Raw genomic sequence first — 18,902 nt, 5'->3', positions numbered from 1 at the left:
AGGTACGAGTTCAGACTCTGCAGAAAAAGGAAGGGAACGGACATAGAGGCAAAACAGGTAAAGGACAGGAGAGAGTTCAGACTGGAACTGAGTGTACGGAGGAGACCGACACTGCAGAGGGATACAGGAGCGGGTCTGGGAATACGGCCCCCAGAGAGGCGGAACGAACAGGCAAGGAGCGTGTTCAGACAGGACAGACCAGACACAGGAGCGGGTCTAGGAAATCGGCCACTAGAAGGCGAGAGGAACAGGCTAGGAGCGAGTTCAGACAGGTCAGACAAGATACAGGAACGGGTCTAGGTAATCGGCCCCTAGAAGGCAGGAGGAACAGGCTAGGAGCGTGTTCAGACAGGACAGACAAGAGAACACAGAAAGGACTCAGTTCAGACACGGGAGCTGATACCGCAAAGCAGGAGACATACAGGACACAGTTCAGACACGGGAGCTGATACCGCAAAGCAGGAGACATACAGGACTCAGTTCAGACACGGGAACTGATACAAAAAGCAGGAGACAAGAGACGGGACCTGGCACCTTCAGAGTGCAAGCACACACTGAAGGAAACACTATGCTCAGGCAGGGATAGAAGGGAGCTGCTGAGCTATATACCAAGTGACAGACAGCAATAGGCTGAGGACGCACAAGGGGTGTGACCCACAGCAGGTACAAAAGGCAGGAAGTGATCGGGCGCCGCCCTTAAGCAGCAGAAACAGACACAAACAGACAGCATGGAGGGAAGCCAGAGAGACATTCTGGACAGGAGATCAAGTGCGCCCTCTTGCACAGTGGGAGATGGACCACCATGCAAGGACGCCGCCAGGTATGTTACAGTGGTACGCAGAGAAGGGAAACAGGCACTGATTGGAATTGACAAAATATTATGTAAAGCGGGAATGAATGAGAATGGAGAGATGAATGGAGAGAAATGGAAATCCTTCTTTAACTGCTATCATGGATGGCTGAAAGATAAGGGTCTGTTGAAGACAGTGGATGTATGGATGAATGCATGTGCTCATTTTAAAGGAAAAATTGAAGAATTAGGAGACGGACGTTACAGACTGACAAAAACCGGAGTGACAGATTTTTCTCCCTGTCCGCTCCCGAGTCACCCAGCTCACCCTCACCTCAGTACCAGAATTCTCAGGAACCCAATTGTTGGGTTTGCCCCAGATGTGGACAGCAGAACCCCTTGACAGTAGACATCTGTGTGGCATGTGCAGGACCGAGACCCCACCCAGCTAGTCTTTTCCCAATGAGGACGGTAGTTGTGCGAGGAGCACCGGGAGCAGCCGCCGCAGCAGCGGGGGGGGGGATGCAGTTGTTCCAGGTCAGAATGCTCGCACAATGTTAATGTATAGACCATGGAGTCCTTCAGAGCAGTTGGCACTGATCTCCCAGCTGCCAGACCCATCCCAGTCCCCTATGGGTTTCGCTAGAATGATCACCACCATACAGGATAATACCATGCCACTAGAATTGATCTGCAAGGGGTAATTAAGGGGAAATTGGCAGATGAAGCTCGGTATGACAGACTGACGGACGAAACTTATAAACAATATGACAATAGAACGGGCCCTGATGTAGCGGAGGCTAATGATGCAACAGCCGGGGTTCTGTACGTAAAAGCGTTGGTAAAAGCATGTAAAGATAGGCAAGCAGAAAAGCAAGTTACACTAGAAGATAGAGTGCAGGGGAAGGAGGAAGATCCTAAGGATTATTTCTATGCATTAAAGAAAACCTGGTCAGAAATGGGGTTCAACCCCGGAAATAAGACTAGTGAGAGGGTATTAGCAAGTGCTTTCATGAATGGACTAAAGAAGGAGATTGCAGAGAAGGTAAAAGCAAGTAGACCAGACTGGAGATCAGTGAAGGCAGAAGACTTAGCTAGAATAGCTCAGGGGGCACAGCATGACATAGCGCAGGCAAAGAGAGCTGCCAGAATACATATAGCAGAGACGACCCCCAGAAAGAACAGAGGCAGAGGACGGACTGAAGGAGGAGGACAGAAACTGTGTTATGGATGTAAAAAGCCAGGACATTTTAGAAAGGACTGTAGCACCAACCCGTATCCAAATGCTCAGAGTACGGGTCCTCCAGCCAACCAAACAACGCCCCCACAGGATGAGGGTGGCTTGCACATGAACCCCCTCATCTCCTTACCCCCAACTCTCAGTTGTATAGTGCAGGTGAACCTACCAGGGGGACATGAAATCGATTTCCAAGTAGATACGGGGGCCGACAATTCAGTAATTACGCAAGGTGATTGGCCATACACTGACACTGATTTTTCACATCATGTCATTGCCACCCCCTTCAATTCCCCGTCTATCCTGCTCCCTGTCACTAAGAGAATTCCCCTGCAAATTCAAGGAGCTACTGTACATAGCCAGCTCATGGTATCGCCCCAAGGCCAATGTAATCTATTGGGAAATGATGTGTTGTCCCAATTACAAGCACATATTGAGTATCATCCCGATGGCACTGTCACCATGACCCCAGGTTTAAAACCAAGTAGCCTTTGCAAAATTATGTCACTAGATATTGCCAGCATAGAAGAGACAAATGAGTTTCCCCCGATATTGGAGCATGCTGTGCCACATGATTTTTGGGCCTCAGACAAAACAGATGTTGGTAGGTTAAGAGTTCAACCAGTAATGGTAAAATTAAAACCAGGAGCAATCTTGCCTCAACTGAAGCAGTATCCCCTTAGCTCGGCTCAGGAGAATGCCATAGCCCAGCAAGTCCAAAAATTACTACAGAGGGGAGTCCTAGTCAAAACCCAGTCCCCTTGCAACACTCCCCTGTTTCCGGTAAAGAAAAAGAGCGTGCCAGGACAACCAGCCGCATATAGAATGGTCCATGACCTCCGGTTGGTTAACAAAGCCACAGAACTTCTAACACCAGTTGTGCCCAACCCGCATACTCTTCTGTCACAGATACCTTCTAACTCTCTTTGTTTTTCAGTGGTCGATTTGGCAAATCCATTCCAGAGACTGCAAATTGATTATATTCAGCTGCCAAAGTCAGGATCATGGGAATATGTGTTGGTCTGTATTGATTTGTTCTCAGGATGGCCAGAGGCTTTCCCGATTGCCGAAGCCACGGCTGCGGCAACCGCAAAGAAACTGCCTGCGGAGGTGGTCTGCAGGTATGGGGTACCAGAAGTAATTGAGAGTGACAGAGGTACACACTTCACAGGTGAAATAATGAATGAAGTCATGTCAGCTCTAGGAATTCAACAAGCACTCCACACCCCATATCACCCGCAAAGTAGTGGTAAAGTGGAAAGACTGAATGGGACATTGAAATAAAAAATTCAGAAAGCCATGGCTGAGACAGGAAGACCATGGCTGGATTGTTTACCGCTTGCTCTGTTTTCAGTAAGATACACGCCTAATAGAAAGACTGGACTCTCTCCATATGAGATATTGTTTGGCAACGTACCCAGCCTAGGGTGTTTCTATCCGCAAGCATTAGAAATGAATAACCATGTGTTAAGTTCCTACGTGAGGGCTTTACACAAAAAGATTAAGCAAATACATGATAATGTCTTCAGTTCTCTTCCAGATCCAGATCAAGACTCTAGCAGCCATACGCTGCAACCTGGAGACTGGGTGGTTATAAAAAGACACGTGAGGAAAAGCCTAGATCCACGGTTTGACGGACCCTTTCAAGTTCTGCTGACCACAAGTACAGCCGTTAAGCTAGAGGGAAAAGAGACCTGGATCCACGCATCCCATTGCAAAAAGATAATAGGAGAACCAGCGGACAAAGAATGATGACATTGTTTATACTTACCTGCATACTTACAACCATAGGTGCATGGACTAGGTTGAGCACCACAGATGGAGACAACAATAGATTCATTAAACACCATCTTGCTCTAATCGATGGACTAAAGGAGCAAAACCAGACCATTGCTAATTGTTGGATATGTACACATGCCCCTGTGACGTCCACTAGCATACCCTTTCTCGCCGTCCCAGTCTCATGGGAAAAGATAAACTTTTGGGTGAACTGTTCAGATACTTGGGCCAATAATGCCACACAGAGACTGTGGAATACCACTGTTGGGATTCCCGTAGTAGCATGGACAAAATTTCCCTGGTGGCAAGGGAACCTGACGGGTCAAATAATTCCCAGGTTGTATATAGCATTTAAAGGAGGGGAGTGGGTACCTCGTAACAAAACAAAAATTACTGATCTAGGGAAAATACCTGAACAAGGATTGAAAATAAGTTTTAATGCCACTTCAGGAAGCAGTGATGCCTTTAAACCTTCCCTGTTGGAAAGATATCTACACACTTCTAATTGGGTGAATAATGTTTATTTTAAAAACGGGGCAAGTGATACCTGTGCCAAAATACCTGGCAATCTACAGTGTAATGTAATCAAGTTATCAGAAAGGTGCACCTACGTGTGGCAATCCTGATGCTGGCTATTGCTCCCCTATAGGTCAAGGCCCTGGGTGGTGTATGATGTCAAATGTCTCTAAGTTTGTTGATTTAGTTCACCGTCTAATACTGCAACATTCAGCATTATGGAATCTCCCCTTATCCATGTATTGGGTATGTGGAGACAAGGCTTTCAAGTGGCTCCCAGTAGGAGTAACAGGAACTTGTACCTTAGCCAGATTGACACCCGCAACTTATATTGTTACTCCAGACCAGCTAGATCCTTTGTCTATCCCAAAACATACACTGCATAAGCAATCAGCAGACAATAAAGAAAGACCAAGTGGGAGACCCCATATAGTTCAAATGGGAGGGGTAAACACATTTTTCAGTGCATTGTTTATATACCCTATGTTGACACAAATGTGGGATAAATTAGTAGAAGCTACAGACTATCTTGATGATCAGATTTGGGATATTTTAGAAGTAGTTAACGGATCTCTTGCAGTACAGAATCAATTGATTATTGTCACGAACCAACATACCCTTGTACTAGATTATTTAACAGCAGCACAAGGAGGGATGTGCCAGATAATAGGGCTCGCATGCTGTCATTATATAGACAATCCTAGTGTATTGACGCTGAAACATAAGTTAGAGGACGTTGTAAAATTGAGGAAGCTTTATGATGAGGCCAACCTCAAGAATCAGGATTCCTGGTGGGCAAACACCTTTTCCTTTCTAAATCCTGCTAATTGGTTTAAAGGTATCGGTGGGTGGGTGGCTGGTATAGTGTAAGCTATTATTCAGATTTTGCTAATGTGTCTTGTGGTTTATTTGGTTTTTAAGCTTTTTCTAATGTGTATTCAGTGTTGTACTAAAAGAAAATATAGAGATTCATACTGATAAATGAAGGAACCAAAGGATGGAATGTTATAGCAGAAGATGAGGCCCCTTAAGTTCAAAGACCCCATCTATGCTGTATAAGTCTGAAAGTTACTTTAGGTAAAAAAAAAAACACCAGCTGTGAATGTTCCTTCTTGAATCAATAATGCGTCCTTGCTAGTCATCAGAATGTATCTGATTAAATGTGTCTAATCAAATGCGTCCGATTGAATGTTTCAACACAAGCACGAGAATAGAAATCAGTCTTTGTGTGCTAAAATTGTATAATCAAACCATATATGGTAAATCCGTTTTCTGCCTTCAGGGTGAATATAAAACCCATGCTTTGTAATAAAGTTTAGAGCTTGTTTGACACACATCCTGTCCTGTGTCTCAGTCTCTCCGAGCTCGTAATCCAAAGGATAGAAGACTCAGAATGCAGTGACCACAACAGTGACTGGCTGGCAATCCCTGCATGTTCATTGGCTCTGTAAAGAGCGCCAAACATGCAGGGCGGAGACCCGAGCTCCCGCCCGAGTAACCCGAAAATGCTCGGTGCTCGCCGAACATCCCGAATAGTGAGATGCTCGAGCGAGTACCGAGCAGTGTCGAGCATGCTCACTCAACACTATTTGCTCTTGTCCTCCTCCTTCTCCTGATCCTCCACCACCATATCACCAGGGTGACCGTGGTCCATGATGCAACACCCACAGAATTTTTTTAAAGAGTGTTTATGATGCCCGTAAAATTTTTTTTTTTATACAGTATGTTCATGTATACCCCCAGGACTAAATGTTGGTCAGCCCATACACTTAGTGCATGGGCATTACAAGTATAGGACGCCAGCTCCTTTCTAATGGAAATATTTTTTTATGAGGCCCTCCTCCACGACTCTTCCAAGGGGCATTGAAGTGCCTCCAAATTTTTGGCAGCCCTTGCATTCACTGCATAGGCCAACACTATGGGAGACTCTCTCCTTTCTAATGGGAATTTGTCGTTACTGTGGCCCTGCTCTATGTGTCTTTAATTTCTTAGTGGGGTTTTTCCCAAATTTGTTCAGCTGTTAGACTCTTGCATACCCTATAACTGTATAGCAGACCCTCTCCTTTCTAAGGGGAACATGTCGTACTCGTTACTGTGACCCTGCTGTATGTGTCTTTAATTTCTTAGTGGGGTTTTTCCCAAATTTGTTCAGCTGTTAGACTCACTGCATACCCTATAACTGTATAGCAGACCCTCTTTTTCTAATGGGAACATGTCGTACTCGTTACTGTGGCCCTGCTCTATGTGTCTTAAATTTCTTAGAGGGGTTTTTCTAAATTTGGTCAGCCGTTGGACTCATTGAATACCCTATAACTGTATAGCAGACCCTCTCCTTTCTAATGGGAACATGTCGTACTTGTTACTGTGGCCCTGCTCTATGTGTCTTTAATTTCTTAGTGGGGTTTTCCTAAATTTGGTCAGCCGTTGGACTCACTGCATACCCTATAACTATATAGCAGTCTCTCTCCTTTCTAATGGGAATTTGTCGTTACTGTGGCCCTGCTCTATGTGTCTTTAATTTCTTAGTTGCGTTTTTCCTAAATTTGGTCAGCAGATGGACTCACTGCATACCCTATAACTATATAGCAGATTCTCTCTAATGGGAATTAGTCATTACTGTGGCCCTGCTCTATGTGTCTTTAATTTCTTAGTGGGGTTTTTCCTAAATTTGGTCAGCCGTTGGACTCACTGCATACCCTATAACTGTATAGCAGACCCTCTCCATTCTAATGGTAACAAGTCGTACTTGTTACTGTGCCCTGCTCTCTGTGTCTTTGATTTCTTAGTGGGGTTTTTCCTAAGTTTGGTCAGCCGTTGGACTCACTGCATACCCTATAACTGTATAGCAGACTCTCTCCTTTCTAATGGGAATTTGTCGTTACTGTGGCCCTGCTCTATGTGTCTATAATTTCTTAGTGGGGTTTTTCTAAATTTGGTCAGCCGTTGGACTCATTGCATACCATATGACTGTATAGCAGACCCTCTTCTTTATAATGGGAACATGTCGTACTTGTTACTGTGTCCCTGTTCTATGTGTCTTTAAGTTCTTAGTGGGGTTTTTCCTATATTTGGTCAGCCGTTGGACTCACTGCATACCCTATAACTGTACAGCAGACCCTTTCCTTTCTAATGTGAACATGTCGTACTTGTTACTGTGTCCCTGCTCTATGTGTCTTTAATTTCTTAGTGGGGTTTTTCCTAAATTTGGTCAGCCGTTGGACTCACTGCATACCCTATAACTGTATAGCAGACTCTCTCCTTTCTCATGGGAATTTGTCGCTACTGTGGCCCTGCTCTATGTGTCTTTAATTTCTTAGTGGGGTTTTTCTAAATTTGGTCAGCCGTTGGACTCATTGCATACCCATTAACTGTATAGCAGACCCTTTCCTTTCTAATGGGAACATGTCGTACTTGTTAGTGTGGCTCTGCTCTATGTGTCTTTAATTTCTTAGTGTGGTTTTTCCTAAATTTGGTCAGCCGTTGGACTCACTGCATACCCTATAACTATATAGCAGACTCTCTCCTTTCTAATGGGAATTTGTCGTTACTGTGGCCCTGCTCTATGTGTCTTTAATTTGTTAGTGGGGTTTTTCCTAAATTTGGTCAGCCGTTGGATTCACTGCATGCCTTATAATTGTATAGCAGACCCTCTCCTTTCTAATGGGAACATGTCATACTTATTACTGTGGCCCTGCTCTATGTGTCATTCAGAGTCCCTCCATCATCAATGAAACAGGATGTGTCTGATGATGTGTCACACACCACATTGCCAGATATGGTTGTAGAATGTAAATATGACATTTCCCTGTAAATGCATTTGCCTTAAAAAATAACGTAAAACAAAACAAAACAGTAGGATCTTTCTTTAGTATAAAAACAAAGTCGCCAATGTAACCTCAATGTAATCACATTGTTCAGCTCCTGCACCTCCTCCTCCATCTCTGAAATTACCACATCAGTCACAAGCTGAAAGCACTGCAGCACTGCCTTGGCCAAGCGGCAACAGGCTGTGCTGAAGATAACATGCTTAATGCTTAGGTGACAAACCACCTAGCGCTGTAGAGATGTTGAAAGCTGTAACACAGCAGCTTGATGTGTTGCTCTCACCGCTGAACATACAGCCAGGCATGGTCGTGTGTGACAATGGGCGGAACCTGGTGACGCAGAAATGACAGCCGGAGTAGATACAGATTCCCTCTATGCCAGTCCTTTCACCGAGCTAAAGAATATGGCTGTGATGAAATACAACTCCCACTGAGAAGCTGTTTCAGATTGAAAAACATTGGGCCCACCAGAGGATTTGATTCTGAGGGTTCACCTTTCTCCCCCGCTCAAGAGCCCCATAGCAGCTGCAAAGTTAGCGCTATCATGAACTCTCCTGATGTAGAAGCCAGGGCACACCAGAGGATTCTTCGTGGGACCGTCCAACCCTGCCAAGAAGCAGTCCTGGCTAAAAAAAAGTGTGTGGGAAGATTCCCGGACACTCTATGGCTGCTTTTTTACTGAGGTGGAAACCCACGCAAACACGGGGAGAACATACAAAATTCTTGCAGATATTGTCCTTGCTGGGATTTGAACCCAGGATCCCAACGCTGCAAGGCTTCAGTGCTAACCACTGATCCAATGTGCTGCCGTTCACCCTCTGATATCTAACAGGCTGGGGAAACTTGCACCTACTGCCACTCTATCTTCAGCTCCTTTGTGAGAAACTAATGTATTTGGGCAGCCACTCAGTCTACCAAATAAAATTCCTGAGAAGGAAATTGTGGAAGGCTTCGCTACTGGTACTGGGACAGTGCTAATACCATGGTGTTGTACCATAGTTTACTGGAAATATTCCAGGCTGGTAGGAGGTAAGCAGATTCCCACAGAAAAGTACCAGCAGTAATGTTCAGGGACCCGCGCTTGTAGAAGGCGGAGACAACACCGGGAGAAATAGTGACGACTGGGGACAGAGTATGGACACGAGGCATGAGGTTGTGAAAAGCTTCCGCCTTCACGGGCCTAAAAGGCCACATTTCAAGTGAAAGCAGCTTTAGAGGACTTCCTGGGAGAAATCACAGCTGGAGTAGATATGGTTTCCCAAGTCCTTTCACCAAGCTTAAGAATAAGGCTATGGTGAAATACAACTCAGCAAAAGAAGCTGTGGACTGGCTCCATACCGTCCCTGGCCACATTCACTTGACCACGTGTTTGTGCGCAGGCGGTCCTTCCCAGTAAGTGCACTGGGAAGGGCACGGGTAATGTTGTGGGACCCGTGCTTGTGGAAGGCGGAGACGATACCGGGAGAAATAGTGGTTGCTGGGGACCGAGTATTGACGCCCGGACGCCGCCGGCATGAGGCTGTGAAAAGCTTCTGCCTCTACGAGCCTAAAAGGCTCCATTTCAAGTCCAAGCAGCTGCCCAGAAATCTGGCAGTTTAGTATTGCAGCCTGTGGGTGGGTGGCTGGCTGCATACTTGCGCTTGCATTCCAAGTAACAGAAAAATAAGCAGATAGTGGCCTCTATCATTATCATGGCCTCACCTCGGCACTAAGAACTCTCCTGAAGGAGAAGCCAGGGCCCACCGGAGGAGTCTCCGGTTTTCAGGTGGGTCCGTCCAACCCTGCCGAGAAGCAGCCCTGGCTAAGAAAAGTGTGGGGGAAGATTCCCGGACACTCTATGGCTGTTTTTTTAATGTGGATTGGACGTGCTTGTGCATGTTATTTCTTAAACTGGATTGCAGATCAGGCCATTGCCCAACTCTGTAGTCCTGAAATTAAATGCGCAAAGAAAGATGTTTGTGTGTCAAAGCACCACCGAGAAGTGCTAGTTGATGTTAGATGGGCTGCCATTCCTTCTGCAAAAGCTGCTTCAGAGGACTTCCTGGGAGAAATGACACCCAGAGTAGATACGGTTTCCTTTTATGTCAGTCTTTTCACCGAGCTAAAGAATATGGCTGTGGTGAAATACAACTCAGCAAAAAAAGCTGTGGACTGGCTCTGTACCGTCCCTGGCCACATTCACCTGTCCACGTGTTTGTGGTTAGGCGGTCCTTCCCAGTAAGTGCACTGAGGAGGGCACGGGTAATGTTGTGGGACCCGTGATTGTGGAAGGCGGAGACGACACCGGGAGAAACAGTGGTGGTTGGGGACCGAGTAAGGACACCCGGCCGCCGCCGGCATTTGCTTATGAAAAGTTTCCGCCTCCACGAGCCTAAAAGGCCACATTTCCTGTGCAAACAGCTGTCAAAAATTTGGCAGTATAGTATTGCAGCCTGTGGGTTGGTGGGTGGCTGGCTGCATACTTGCGCTTGCATTCCAAGGAATGGTGTAGGGACAACTGAACGCTGCACTGGAACAAGGACGTGGACGGTGATTGTTGCAAGTCTGCAACGACAGGTGCATGGCGGGAGGCATCTACGCATGCGCCAAGGAACACTTATGATGGGCACACTTTTAGGCAGTGACCTGGGAGTCAGAAATGCTTCCAGAGGTCTTCCCCATGCTGTTCCCATGTCTTTTCAGCACTGTATGCATGTGTCTGATGATGTGTCACACACCACATGGCCAGATAAGGTTGTAAAATGTTAAAATGACATTTCCTGGTGAATGCATTTGTCTTGGTTGAAAGCAATGCAAAAGTGCAAAAAAGCATCAAAACTGCTACGTGTGAACATAGCCCAAGGTGTGGAGGAGTATTTTTGGTTACTTATTTTGCCTTATATACAAGTCATTACCCTGGAAAGGATGTTCCTTAACATATTTCTCAGGAAAATCCATTTTGGTTTCGTTTTTGTATGTTTATGAGTCCGTAAAAGTGGCATAATACTCTGACATTGTTGTTGACAGCAGTGATATGAGAGTCAGAGATGCTTCCAGGGGTCTTCCCCATGCTGTTCCCATGTTACTTGAGCTCTGTTCCCATCGATTTGGGCAATTTTTAGGCCCTCTGCAGACTGAAGGGAGGAGCCGCCTGAAAAATGCTCGGGATTCCCATAGACTTACATTGGGCTCGTTGCTCAGGTCGAGCACCCGAGTATTCCAATGTGCTCGACCCGAGCAACGAGTACCCGAGCATTTTAGTGCTCGCTCATCACTACTAGACACTTATAAGAAAGGGGACAATCTGAACAATCTGTCTTCAGATATTTCTTGGCCAAGTCTAGATGTTTCCATTTCTGTGTCTTGTTCAGTGGCGGCTGGGTTTCGGCCTCCTCACCTTGGTTATGTCTCTGAGCACCTTGTACTTCTGGTCCTCCAGGGAGGTTGCAGATCTGGAATATGACAGCACTGGAGGACAATTTCTTCTTTGTCCCTTCATGTTTGATTCTTCTCAAATATTTGGTAGTTAATGTGAGTCTTATTTTTCTCACCATGTTTTTTGTGTCCCTGTTGACTATTGGCAACAAAACTTTTGCTGGTTTTGTGATCGCACCTCAATATCTTAGCAATTTTAAGAGTGCTACATCCCTCTGTAAGACTTTTCAGTCAGTTAAATCTCTTTTTTTAGCCCATTTTGTCTGAGGAAAACAAGCTGCCTAATAATTCTGCACACCTTGATAATCGTATCCTTAGTCCGCACCCCCCTCATTACAGAAATACACATCACCCTGAGCCATAGTTTTTTTATTATGATGCAGGGTAAACCTGTATTTATTACCTTTGGGTGTTTCTTCTAAATATGCAATATACAAATGTTCCTATCCGAGAGTGGCTTCGTGATCCTGCCTTGCAAATGGAGGCAAAGTTGTTGCTTCAAGAGATGTAAATTTTGAATTAATAGTTCACATTTATCGAGACTCCAGAGATTAATTTTCTGTACATCAAAATGTTCATATGGTCACCTAAGCACCTTCAGCCCTGAATTGATTGAATGACCAAACACCATTGATCCTTTCCAACCATTGGATTTACTGGTGACATATGTTGGGAGCGGGCTCAGGATATGAACCTGCTCTGTACTCTGCAGGTGTCATCTGTGTTATACAGTCAGTGCCTGTGTGAACAGCAGCAACCAGAGCTAGCTTAGACTGCTGCTGATTTAACCATCTAAATGCCGCTGACACTCTCACACAGCTGTAATAAAATATAACTTCTGTGGCGCAATCATCAGCAGATGATATAGGAGAGCATGTAGGAGGGACGCATATGTGGGTGTATTTAAAGGGGTTGTCCAGTCAAAACTGATAAGTCTGTAATCACACAGAATGACTGCAGACTTATGAATTATGCAGGCACTGTGCGCTGTGGGGATTCGCCGGTTTCAGACTCGGGAACAGAGGGTATGTATGAGTTATACATGCCCTCGACCAGTGGGTGCAGCTTCGCTCTCCATACACTTGATAGAGCCAAGGCCGCACCCCATCTAGTGACACGGATGGCCAATAAGCGTGTCCGACTAGAGGGGGCAGCCTTGCTCCTTACAAGTGTATGGAGAGCGACTCTGCGCCCACTGGCCAGGGGTATGTATATCTCATACATGCCGGTCTGAAACCAGCCAACCTGGGGGATTCATAAGTCTGCAGTCACACAGAGTAACTGCAGACTTATCTATTTTGACCAGACAACCCCTTAAAGTGAAAATTGCAGGTGTTGTGGGAAGAAGGCTGTTATAATTACTTTTTGGAGGCTCTTGTGACAATTCTGGGTAAGAGGCTGCTTGTAACCACCATGGGGTGGGTGGAGGTGGCTTTGGCTGCTTTGTTGGTGGGAATAGAAATTGCATCTAGTGACTAAGACCATTTTGTTATAGTGCTGCTGAGATTACCTAAGGGTAACTAACTTTTTGAGGAGTGGGATATACTACTGTGATATGAGGGTATCTGAAATTCCTCAGTGTGCATTATCAAGCACTACAAAAAAGAAAAAGGAAAAAATATAAGGCCCGGACACCTGAAGTGTTAAATTAATACACAGGTGCACAAATACGCTACACGGCCAATATACACACATATACTGTATATTTCTTCCATACGGCACTGTTGGTTTGGTATGAGTCGGACATATTTCTGTGTATAATACATGAACCATGAGACTGTTGTCTTTGTGGCAGCTCTAGCGTGATCTATATATACTAGTGTCTATCAATTATTTTTACAGATGGTTGTTGTGGAGGTCCTGCTATGTGGGATGTGCTCTTCTTTCTCTGACTGTTTTACATCTGCCACTATTGGTCATTTCTCTCACCTTAGCCACTTAGTGGACCGTATATATCTTTCTATTTTGTGGATAATAAATATATATTTTTATTAATAGCTCTATCTCTGGCAGTTTTTTTTAGATCAGCGCCATTTACAAATATTGTTTATATATTGGCTACAATTCTCTCTCCTTCGGTATTATATTCTGATAAGAGATAACTGTAATAGGTCTAAATGAGCCGGGAGAAGAGCTGAGTCGAGACGGGACGCAGGACAGTCCTGCCGAATACGGGACGGTTGGGGGCTATGGCTCCTGTCAGTCAGCTTTCCCACACTCTGTAATATGAAATCTACCCAACTAAGCAGGTAATGTGAGGGGACGTGTCATTACACCATGTACTATTCAGGATGTATGAGAGCTTAGTGATGCCCCCTGTAAGAGCAGTAATGGCAGCCATATTGGTTGTCATCCTGCATTCCCAGATAGAGATACCTGGGGAATGAAACAATAACTGCTCCTATCATGTACCTCGCTGTGGACGCCTCTCTACAGGGGATTCTCCTTCTTCATGAATGTTCTCTGGAGGATCTGATCATGTGGCGTCCATGATATGTGGGGTCCTGACTGCAGGGGGCAACATTGTTGCAGATCCACCATCTCCCACTGAGCCACATCCAGCGTATCCAGTCCAGGCAATGCTCTGTGAGTTTCATAGTTCCCAGCTGCACTGACACATTGTAACAAACCCTCTCCCCTATTATATGAGCAGTGCAATTACTGTCTGGTTTAGAAAACCCATTCTTTCCAATGTCCTTTGAGGAACATCTGGGTAATTAATGGAGGAACCCAGCTCAGTGTTCTCATTTATTAGCCAAAATGGAGAAAGGTAACAGCATCTCCTGCTCCGGACCCAACACTCCCAGGAATCACAGCAATTAGCTGATTTATCACCATAGGATAGTAACGATATCAGGGGCGTTCAAGCAAATTTATTCTAATGTGTATTGGGCCTTAAGACATAAGGGGCAGCATAATAATGACTACATGGACGTCCAATGAAATAAAGACAAGCACAAAGATATAAGGGGGGTAAAAAGAAGATTTTATTTATAGATTGAATTATTTTATATTTTAGTATTATGTATATGTGAAAATTATTCATCTATCAGACTTAACCTATTTATGGGCCATGTTGATCCAGAGGAAGGCGAAAACCCCCTGTGAGGAATAAGCCAATTGTCCTCATATCAGGGGGGAAAATTCCTTCCTGACCCCAAATAAAGTATGGCGGTCAGAATATATCCCAGGATCAAAGGCTGATACCTAATGTAATGTAAATACAAATGAAAAAATATATAAATTATTTTTGTAGGTTTGGATTTGATTATTTCAATGTCTGAAATTACATATCTTTTCAACTAAAATTATTGTAATTTTATACCTTTTTTGTTCTGCTACTATAGTGTGAGTCTCCTTACTAACCTAGCATACTAAATGTATTATTATTTATTGTATTTATTTATTATTATTTATTACTTTTTGTATTTATTTATCAGACTTAACCTATTTATGGGCCGTGTTGATCCAGAGGAAGGCGAAAACCCCCTGTGAGGAATAAGCCAATTGTCCTCGTATCAGGGGGGAAAATTCCTTCCTGACCCCAAATATGGCGATCAGAATGAATCCCAAGATCAAAGGCTGATACCTAACCTGTGTAATGTACCTAACCTGTGTAATGTAAGTGTGATATATAAAAATCATTTTAGTTACTTAGACTAATTATCCTTTTTATTTTTGAGAACTAATTTTAATTGTCAACAAAGAAAATTTAAATTTTTCTAAAATTTCTCTTTTGCTACTAGTGTGTGAATCTACTTATTAATTTATGATACCAAACCTATTTAAGGCCGTGTAGATCCAGAGGAAGGCGAAAAACCCCTATGAGGAATGGGCCAATTGTCCTCATATTAAGGGGAAAAATTCCTTCCTGACCCCAAATATGGCGATCAGATTAAATCCCAGGATCAAAAGCCGATCTATGTCCTATATCTATGTGCGGAAATGTACGGTGTGCTATATGTATGCCTATAGTAGTGTGGGTGATGTGATGGGTGATGGGTGCGGTACTTACCAGGCCTGTGCTAAGGTGATAATGGCCGCTCTACACATTCTTCTGCTCAGCTGCCCAGGACTATTGCTTTTGAACACATCAGATGGAAACTTAGCACAGGCCATTCCTGGGGTAGAAGATCTTCTGGATGGAGGGATGTCAGTTGCCAGCCCAGTATTAGAGGAGGCCAAGTCAAGGGTCTGGGGCAGCAAAACAATGGCAGTGGTCCGGCATGAAGATGTTTTGGAGAGATATGATGTTGAAGGGCAGCCGAGGTGAAGTACACCAGCAGAGACGAGGTACGGGTCAGGAGGCATGAAGTTCTGGGCAGTTGGCAGGGGCTCATCCTGCAAGACAAAAAAGGAAGACATTGATTATTCTCTCTGCCAGATCTTCTGTTATATTAGGGGAATGGTCTTTATAATGAACCATTCCCCTATGTAACATCAGATACAATGTACTGATATCATAGGTGTCCTGTGTGAACAGAGGTCACTCACCAGATGGTCGTGGATTCTTTTACAGTCCAGATCTTTTCATCCACCTAAGAGAAACAGAGACATAAAGTCATTGTTAGAAAATGTGAAAAAAGACAAGATGAATGATGATGATTACCACAATGTGAGAACACCTGATGGGAGTTATCCCCAGATGAAGAGATCCTTACCGGGCCCAGCTTGGTGACATGTACGTAAATCTGTCCACGGGGTGAAGGACTGTATGCTCCGGCCACTGCAGATGATGGTTCTCCAGAACTTGCCTGAATGGTGAAAATGGTGGCTCTGCTCTCCTTTCCTCCAATTCCTCCCAGCCGATGGTGGTAAAGAATGGATGCTCCCGGATGTTCCCGCTCACACCCAGGCGTGTCTGAGGGTCTTTGCGCAGCAGCTTCTTAATGAGATGTTTCACATGAGCATCAAGCCAAGATGGAAATTTTGGCTTTTCATTGATGATAGCTTTGAAAGCCATTTGCTTGATGGGGCCGTTGTAAAATGGGAATCGTCCTGCTGCCATCCTGGAAACGACAATCCCCAGGCTCCACCAGTCCACTGCTGCGCCGTATCGTTTTCTACGAAACACCTCAGGGGCCATGTAGTGGAAAGTGCCCGTCACTCCAGAGATGTTTTTGGAGGAGGTAACGCCATCTTGGGCGAGCCCAAGGTCGATTATACGGATGTGGCCATCTGCATCCAACATGATGTTATCTGGCTTTATGTCTCTGTAATGAAAAAAAAAAAAGAGAAATCTGTCCAGTGATAAAAGAGATGGAAATTGAGTCATTGCAAGATCAGATAGAATAAGTGGCAGGACACAAGGAAAGCTGGGGGTCATATCTCTAGAATGTAAAGGGGACAGAGAGAAGGAGGAACGTCCTGCTTACCGGTGGACGATGTTGTGTCCATGGAGGAACTGGAGGCCACATACGATCTCTGCTGTGTAGAATCTGATGGAGAGAACAGAGTGTAGTATCAATGTCATCAAATCCTTCTCTAGCAATCCCCAAATACCATGGCACCCCACCTGCTGCATCCAGCACACTAAATACTGTATATGACCTGCCATTGCTACCTTAGCTACATCCTGACCCCAGATTTTTTTTCCATCTCCTTAGTTCTCTTTTACATACATTCTCCACTTTCTCACCTCACATTGCCGATGTTCAGGCAGCCGCACATCCTGATCAAATTCTCTAGGCTGCCACCGGACAGATACTCCGTGATGAAATATGCCCTCTGCAGAGACTGGTGTGCGGCATAGAGGTGGCATAAGAATGGGCAGTCTCTGGCAGCCAGGAGTATCTGCCGCTCTCTCATGATGGTGTCCTCATTGTCCTCTTTTTTGGTTATCATTTTGACAGCCATTTGGATGTTTCGGCCGGGGACTGATGCCAGGACCACCTAAGAGAGACAAATGGAGAATACTTAGAAGGCATCTGCAGGGAGTGGAAGTAATCTGGATTTTATAGCACACAAGGCACATGAGTAAACTGAATGGTCGCTCAGTCTGCTGGTAACCAGGTCTAGGTAGAGGAGCAAATCCATCTATCAGCATAATGCACTGCCTGCTCCATGGATGGGCTATGGAAAGGTCTTAAAGGGAACCTGTCATTCCCTGTGTAGAATCTAAACTGCTCCTATTGCGTTAGTAATACAATGTGTATCACTAACACGCTTTTTTCATTAAAATTGGCGCTAATATAATATGTAAAATCCACTTTATATGTTTGTATCATACCTGCTCTTTTAGTCATAGAGGTGCGATTCTTCGCATTTATTCAGGGTTTGTGCCGCCCACGTATTTAAATTCTGCTCCCGGCTTGTGCTGATGTAAGTATGGGGCGCTTGCGCAGTATGTCATGCCAGCAAAGCTTGTAGCGCTGGGAGCCGCACATGTGCTGTGACGAGCGTCTCCGGCCGCACACAGTGAAGCTGGGAACTACACAGCAGTGTCACTGTGCAAGCGCAGGGAGCCGCTAGTCAGAGCGCATGTGCGGCTCCCAGCACTACAAGCTTTACTGGCAAGACATACTGCGCAAGCGCCCCATACTTACATCAGCGCCAGCCGGGAGCAGAATTCAAATGCGTGGGTGGCACAAACCCTGAATAAATGCCAGGAATCACACCTCTATGACTAAACGAACAGGCTCCTAGCCTTTCATCAATGAGAAGCAAAGGAGAGCCAGGCTGAAGTTTGCCAAGACCATAAGGATTGGATCATAGAGGACTGGAGTAAGGTAATCTTCTCTGATGAGTCTAATTTTCAGCTTTGCCCAACACCTGGTCGTCTAATGGTTAGATGGAGACCTGGAGAGGCATATAAGCCTCGGTGATCGGTGATGATCTGAGGATGGTTCAGCAAGGCTGGAATTGTGCAAGTTAATCTTTGCGAGGGATGTATGAATCAAGCTGCATACAAGGTTATCCTTGACAAACACTTGCTTCCTTCTGTTCAGGCAATGTTCCCCAACTCTGAGGACTGTTTTTTCCAGCAGGACAATGCCCCATGCCACACAGCTAGGTCAATCAATGTGTGGATGAAGGAGCACCACATCAAGACCCTGTCATGGCCAGCCCAGTCTCCAGACCTGAACCCCATTGAAAACCTCTGGAATGTAATCAAGAGGAAGATGGATAGTCACAAGCCATCAAACAAAGAAGAACTGCTTACATTTTTGTGCCAGGAGTGGCATAAGGTCACCCAAAAGCAGTGTGAAAGACTGGTGGAAAGCAGCCAAGACGCATGAAAGCTGGGATTAAAAATCATGGTTATTCCACCAAATATTGATTTCTGAACTCTCCCTGAGATAAAACATGAGTGTTGTTGTTTCTAAATGAATAAGAACTTGTT

The sequence above is a fragment of the Phyllobates terribilis genome, unplaced genomic scaffold (genome assembly GCF_046119375.1).
Source record: "Phyllobates terribilis strain yellow unplaced genomic scaffold, ASM4611937v1 Scaffold_245__1_contigs__length_2953440, whole genome shotgun sequence".
In the NCBI taxonomy this organism is placed as follows: domain Eukaryota; kingdom Metazoa; phylum Chordata; class Amphibia; order Anura; family Dendrobatidae; genus Phyllobates; species Phyllobates terribilis.
This window is presented reverse-complemented; position numbering follows the sequence as displayed.